This window comes from Hypomesus nipponensis, chromosome 22, assembly GCF_054491055.1.
Source record: "Hypomesus nipponensis isolate SF chromosome 22, ASM5449105v1, whole genome shotgun sequence".
NCBI classification, from domain to species: domain Eukaryota; kingdom Metazoa; phylum Chordata; class Actinopteri; order Osmeriformes; family Osmeridae; genus Hypomesus; species Hypomesus nipponensis.
The window spans coordinates 791,470-798,911 of NC_140382.1; the positions used below are offsets into that span (position 1 = coordinate 791,470).

General features: G+C 41.6%; 1 long non-coding RNA gene across 1 annotated transcript; it reads left to right on the plus strand.

Moving 5' to 3' along the window:
* The first annotated feature begins 5,554 nt into the window (after positions 1 to 5,554).
* On the plus strand, positions 5,555 to 6,979 carry LOC146235935 (uncharacterized). The gene is made up of 5 exons (XR_014740863.1): positions 5,555 to 6,005; positions 6,163 to 6,201; positions 6,357 to 6,538; positions 6,634 to 6,679; positions 6,810 to 6,979. It is a non-coding gene; the product is annotated as an uncharacterized LOC146235935 (long non-coding RNA).
* The last annotated feature ends 463 nt before the right edge of the window (positions 6,980 to 7,442 follow it).

The window sequence follows — 7,442 nt, forward strand, 5'->3', positions numbered from 1 at the left end:
TTCCATGAAGCAAACTCAACGTAGTTCGAACTCAGTTACTATGGTAACTTAAGCTTCGAAACTAGCCTGGTCGGGGCAGGCTATTGTCAAGCTTAGACCGTATTGTTGCTTAACCAGACGTTCCTGTAACACTGATCCGACGGGAAAACGATGATTTACCACGGACATTTTCATTTTCTCATCAGTTCAATATGTAGGCTACATTTATAGAAAATCAACTTAAATAGCCTACATACGCTACAGCATTTAGCATAATGCATTAAACAATGATGAACAATGATTTTATATACAGGGGGGAAAGGTGATGACAATTCTAGGGGCCCACAGCCCAGGGGGGGCCCACAAAAATCCCAGTAGCCTATTATGTAGGCTTCCCTTTCTATGACTAAATTATTATGCGTATGCCTAACTAATAGCCTACTCATACTCAGCTAATGCATCAGAGTTTAAACAAAGCCACAAAATAAAGCAACATTTGAAAAAAAAAAGTTTATATTTTCCAAGCAACACACTGTGCAGCTAGCTAAACACTCTCAGCTTTCTTCAAAAACAAATCAATAATATTCTGGGCCCTTGATGTGCTCCTGGCCTCTTTTCTTCCTCTCCACTGCTGCTGCAGTTTGTGAGCTATAATGTTATGCGCACATTTTCTAAAGAGGAGCAAACCATGGACCAAACTTTTTTTTTTAAGAAGGGTCCCAGCTAACACACGACGTAACGGCAACGTTGTATGTTCGTACTTTTTGGTCGGTTTCTGACTTACCAGCTAGAGACGTTGTGGTTACGTCATTTGACGGTCATTTCATTACCAGGAGTTTTAAACCAGATCTTACCAATCCATGACGTTGTGGTTACGTCTCCCAATGGTAACTTTGAGACCAATTATCCGTTGGTCACAAAGTCACCACCTGGCAACTAATACAGTTACGTTGCCCATATGTAACTAGGACGTAATTTGATGACCAAACCTTTGTCACCACAACATTACACACATATAACCCAATTCCTCTGCAATATTTTGTATGGAGAATGAAGATTAATAAAATGATCAATGTTTTAAAAAAGTTGTATGATTTTAATAAGTAGGCCTAGCTATATACAAGCACATTATAGCTTAAATGAATAATAGCCTGCATTATTACCTTTAAATAACGGGTTATAATGAAATAGGATACCATCTAAAACATTGGTGGCATCAAGGGTAAGACTGAGCATAACATATTACCTATCAAGTCACAGATTAAAAACAGTGTGATCAGTTTCATTGTTTTACTCTGGCGTATTATGGTATTATTATTCTGAGAATTACATTTATTGAGTGTGATTAGTCTATTTGTATTCACAGTAACTTCAAGCTGGAAGCTCAATGAGTCCTTTTGTGTCAATAAATCTGGAGGAGCATTATAGTTTTGAAGCAGTATTTTTGCTCATACCAAACCCAACTACACTATGTTCGGCTACAATCAGTATTCTGGCTACAATCAGTGGACTGGCAAAAGTAAATGTATTAAAGGTTGTGGACACACTGCTGACAGCTGATGAAGGAAAGGCGAGGATGGCAGACGTGGAACTGTCGAGGTTGTGGCGTGGTTGGACAACAGGAGCGGTAGGCAGTCTGGTGTGACGTTCCTGAAGCAGAGGTAAAAATGACTGGCATAGGTGATCATTGACAGACATGTGTTGCGCCCTCAGCTCAAGATTATTGGCTGAAAGGAGAAATGCACCACGTTTTGAGAAGTGTTCAGGGTTGAATGCATAAATGAGTACATCAGTTCTACCACTAGTGGCAGCAGCGCTAGAAACGGTGGTTACGGTATAGCTCCTGCACTATGTAGAGCAGTGTTAATTTCGTCGACGAAAACTATGACGAAATTTTTCGTTAACAACCTTTTTCCCATGACTAAAACGAGACTAAGACATGACGAAAACGGATCTTTGAAAATAAAAACTATGACTAAATATATTATAACTTTCGTTAACGAGACGAGACGAAAATTTTGATGGTTGACGAAGTCACAATACTTTTTTTTCCAATAATTTTATATTTACATAGATTCCTCCCCGCTGTTTACTAAGCGCGCTCTCATCTCTACTGCTGTCAGTGGCCGATTCTTCTCAAGTCTCTCGGCCAAGTTTCGCACGAGTTAGAGGCGTGTTCGGGCGAGTGTTATCAACCCATGCAATTGGCAAAATATGTTGGGTGCTGCTATAACGTAGCCTACACAGGCAGCACGGCTAATTTAGGTAGTTATCTGAAGAGGCTACATGGTATTTGTGTGGAGACGTCTGCCTCCCCCTTGGATTCAGCTATGGCTACAGTCAGTGGTTAGCTCCAGCAAGAATAGGAATTCTATATTCTCCAAGAAACTAATCCCTGTTGTGTATGACAAAGTAAGACGAGAGATAGCTGAGTCATTGAGAAAAACCTTAAAGTTGGACGTGAGTTCAATTTAGTGTGTGGTGTTAAATGAATGTTTACAGCAGCTTGTGACTGCCAGTAATAGTTTAGCATTTTTTACATTCAGAGAACACAGCCTACATTAGGAAAGAAGGACTAGTTTAAGGCAAGGTCCAGACCTGATGTTATGTCTTTTGTCAAAGACTTTGTTTAATATGTGAAGTAAAACTTTCACTTGTTAATTGATGATTAATTGATTATTTGCTGTCTGACAAAGAAATACATCATTATGTAGGCTACCATATTAAATTGCATAGCATCATATTCTTTTGCATCGCATGTCATTGAATCACATCTTGTCAAATTGCACTGCATCGTAATAGGGGTGAATCATATCGCATTAGTAGTTGCTTTTATGTATCTTTAATGTATCGGATCGTTGGCAGTGCATCGAGTTGTGTGTTGCATTGTCCTCAGTGATGGAGATGCACATCCCTACTGAGAAGGGAAGAAAAGGAGTCTAATATGGCTATTAAATGTGACTAAAACTAGACTAAAATGGAATTAGTTTTCGTCGACTAAAACTAGACTAAAATGTTTTGAGTTTTCAGCGACGAAAACTAGACTAAAACTAAGAAGGATTAAAATGACTAAATGTGACTAAAACTAATAAGAATTTTCGTCTAAAGACTAATACTAAGACTAAATCAAAAATAGCTGCCAAAATTAACACTGATGTAGAGTCAGTTCTCAGCAGGATGAAAAACCGTCCGTTTGCGCTGTTGATTAACCAATGTGTTTCTGTATGTTTTACAGAGTGAATAAATATATGTGGAGACCAATTTAACTCAGTCCTTGAGGGTGTTACATATTTGGCGAGCCAGCCCACGAAAAGCAGCGTGATAACCATCCACGTTCAGCTTCATATTAAAAGACGAACCTAGAAGAGAAAAATTTAAGACCTAAATGGAGAATAATGGAGGATTTACAGGATCAAGTCAGTAAAGCATTGCTCCCTCTTGAGAAGCCTCAGCTAGTTTTAGTATGCCAGCAGCTAAAGTGTAAGGAGCCAGAGAAGGGGGGGTTTGAGAGCCTTTCAAGACGCGCCCTTTTCAGGCTAGCAGAGAACACTTTAGAGGAAATTAAAGAGGAGGAAGAGGCTAAACAGGTTGGGCAATACTTGGAAAGCCTCCTGTCCTCATTAAATCTCAGAAGAACAATGATGAAGATCCAGCAACTGCTAATCAAGATAAATTGGACTTCGAAGAACTAAAACAGAAATGTGCCCTACTCAAGAAAGAGCAGGAAGATGCACTAAAGTTACTTGAAGAAGAAATGGAGGCAGCTGGAGAGAGGGTGAAGACCACTACAACACAGGAGAGGAAAAAGAGAATTCCTGAGGTGACTTTGAGGAGAGAGTTTCGGATTATAGGACAGATTGGGGAGGCAGGACAGAGGGAGAAATTGTCATATACAAGCCTCATGAATCAAATTGAATCAGGTCAGCAAAAAAGCCATTCTGAAGCAGAAATTACCGAAGCAGTCATCTGTGCGGTTTGCCCAGGCCTGCCCCTTAGAGACTTGTTGGAGATAAAGAGAGACCTCACACTGGCTGTTCTAAAGACAATATTACGTGGTCACTACAAAGTGGAATCATCCTCCGATCTCCTGCATAGACTGATGATGCTGGCACAGGACCCAAAGGAGTCTACACAGAGTTTCCTGTTTCGAGCTATGGAGTTGAGGGAGAAGTTATGCAAGCTGGGGGAGGAGGACGAAGAGGAAAAGCTGAGCCCAGATCTGATTCAGAGACGATTCTTGCGATCGTTAGAGACTGGGCTGATCAGCGATGCAGTGAAGTCCCAACTTAAACCATACCTGGGTGACCATCGAGTTACAGATGAAGTTCTGATAGAGCGTGTCAATGAAGCTGCAAATTTGGAGCCAGAGAGGCAGCAAAAGCTGAGGAAGACAGTGCAACCTCGCCCGTCAAGAATAAGCGAGATCCAGATCGATCTACCCTCTGACCCTCAGCAGTCGGCATCCAGTGGTGAGGCAGAGCGGAACCACATCGCTGTGAGCACCGTGGATAAAGGAGAGGTCTCCAACAAAAATAAGAAATGTCAAGCACGCTGCAAGGATGAAGACACAGAATCGAGTCAGCAAATTAATGACCTCAAGGCTGAAATACTGGAGCTGAAGAAAATGTTTCTGGAGACTGTAGGTGCAAGCAAACAACAGTCACTGCCACACACTCCCATGAATGCTCCTCGCTACAGGCCAGCCGCATGCAGAGCCTGTCAAGAGTCAGGCAGAGATGAGTCGTGTAGCCATTGCTTCCGGTGTGGGCAGGAGGGACACCTCTCTCGCGGCTGCCGACAGAGGAGAGACCAGGGAAACGAGAGAGGGCTGCCAAGTCAGGGCCACCAGTAGCCCCACTGAAGAGGTCCCCAAATAGCAAAATGACTCGGACACCGACAAGCAAATCATACCCCGATCGGCCATCCCCTACCACCCCTCTGAAGTCGTCTGCTACTGCGCCAGGCAATCCTGTGTGTTACCTCCCCCCTCAACGCAAGACCAGGCTGATTAACCTAATCGGTGAGCGATGTTTAATACAATGTTCTTTTGATGACGTGCCAGTAGAGGCACTCTGGGACACCGGCGCACAAGCCAGGTGTTCTTTGCATTATGTGCGATGCTCCAGCAAAAGCCTTGGTCCGTAACACAAAGCTGTGCTCAGGTTATTACGGCTGTGATAAATGCACTCAGAAAGGACAGTGTTTTAACAGAGTTACATATCAGGAAACAGAAGAATTCACCCTGCGAACAGACGAAGCATTCAGACATCAAACCCAAGAAGAGCACCATCATGGCAACACTCCCCTGCTCAACTTGCCTATCGACATGGTAAAAGCCTTCCCCATTGACTACATGCATCAGGCTTGCTTGGGTGTCATGAAAAAGCACAAATACAGGAGGTGAGCAGCAGGCTTCTTCAACTTAAACCTGAAATTCCCTCCATCTTCTCCCGCAAACCACGAGGTCTTGAAGAGCTGGAAAGGTGGAAAGCCACGGAATTCTGACAGTTTATGCTCTACACCGGTAAGGTGGTACTGAGGGGAATCCTGAGGGATGACCTGTACCTCCACTTCTTGTCCTTCAGTGTGGCGATGTGCATTTTAGTGAGCTCTACGACTCTCAAGCAGTATTCACAATACGCTCAACAAATACTGAAGTACTTTGTTGTGAGAGGACGGTAGCTTTATGGCAAGACGTTTCTCGTGTACAATATGCACACAATGCTCCACATAACTGCAGATGCCGTTTTGTGCTGCTGAAACGAAACAGAAAAAAGGATTTAGAGTGAGATCATGGAAAACAAAGTGTTATGTGACCTATTTAGATGTGGGTTCATCATGGGAAGTTGAGCCGATGAAAAAGACAAAACGTTGAGGTAGGTACACAATGTATACTCATTCAATAGAGTAATAGACCATTGAAATATGGCTAAATGCAATAACTTAATAATGTGCATGCTTTGAAAATGGACCATTTCCACGAGCCAAAGCAACTACGGACTCTTTAAAAAAGAAGATAGATATAGGTAAAGTCCTCACTTTTTCATTCGCCTGTCTTTGTTTATTATTTGTTGTCTATCAAAAAGTTATTATTTACAAGCCATTATGATAGTCCATCAGTTTAATAGAAAACTGCATATCTTTAAACTTTACATTGTGACAAACTTTCAAATCTGATTCCAGCTAAACTTCCAACCCCTCCCCTGCCAAAGAAAGCAAAAAGTACGGCAAAAAACAACCAAGTCACTCAAGATATACAGTACTTGACAGAAATATTTCACAGTAATCAATTACAAATCTACAACATGGAAAATACTGTTGATTTGATAATTCTACACATTCTCAAATGTATTTTCCATCTATGTCCACATTCTCAGATCCATTCCCAAACCTTCCACCTCCGACCCTGGCAACAGATGGAACGGATGGTAAATCATCTAAATTAATAATGTAACTACCATTGCAAAATCGTTTTTCATGTATTTTGTATATGTATTTTGCTTGCAGATGAACTACCAGAATCCCAGCACTCCATGACTGATCCAGCATTTTGTCGAAGGTAAACTGACCATTTTACATGAATTGATTTTTGAACATTTCCTAAGAAAACACAGACTTTCATATAATCACGATATTGCTATGTTGCCAATTTAGACAAGAGACCCTCTTTGCCAGCGACAGCTTGGGAGCCAAGAAAACTGTAAGCTATGCCTTTTTATACATCATATTTAAACTTAATCTACCATATAGCCTAAAGTAGCCTAATAATTGCTAGCATTTTTGCAGACACTGTGACTGCGGTGGTAATGGAAGGTGATTCTTAATTACAGATACACTACAAGTTCTCCCTCAAAAGGTGGAGACAATTGAAGAAAGCCAGAGGGAGCGCAGAAGCCAGGGAAGACAAAGTGAGGTGCCTGCACTCAACTTTGTTGCGGCACAATGCCTAAAAGAACTTCAGGATCTTGAGGAGCGCCTCAAGATGACCGAGTTCAGAAAGAGAGTGGAAGGTCGCTAGTATAATGCTTAATTCAAGTTGAACTGTCCTGTAATTTATAACCTAACTAATTTGGTATATTAACTACCAACATAAATTAAACAGTTTAAGAATTACGTACTGTTGAAATGAAAAATTGCAAGTTGAATGTGGTTACCTTCAAGGCCTGGTTATTTTCAACAGATTCACCATTTCAGCCTCACTGGTGGGGCCACTCCTGGCGAGTGCGTCAGGAGAGTAATGCGGTCCGTGGCAACAAATGCTGTCTGGAGCTGCTACAGCCTCAAGGGGAAAAGGGAAAAGTTGCCCTTCATTGGCACAACTGTGTGCACAAAAATTAAGTCTGAGCACTTCTTTCTGTGAAAGAATCACAGTAAAATTTCTTAAAATGTTGATGCTCTCACTTAACACTGAATGTATATGTTTGTGTTGTCTGTCCAATTGCAGAAGCAGTTATGAAATGGAA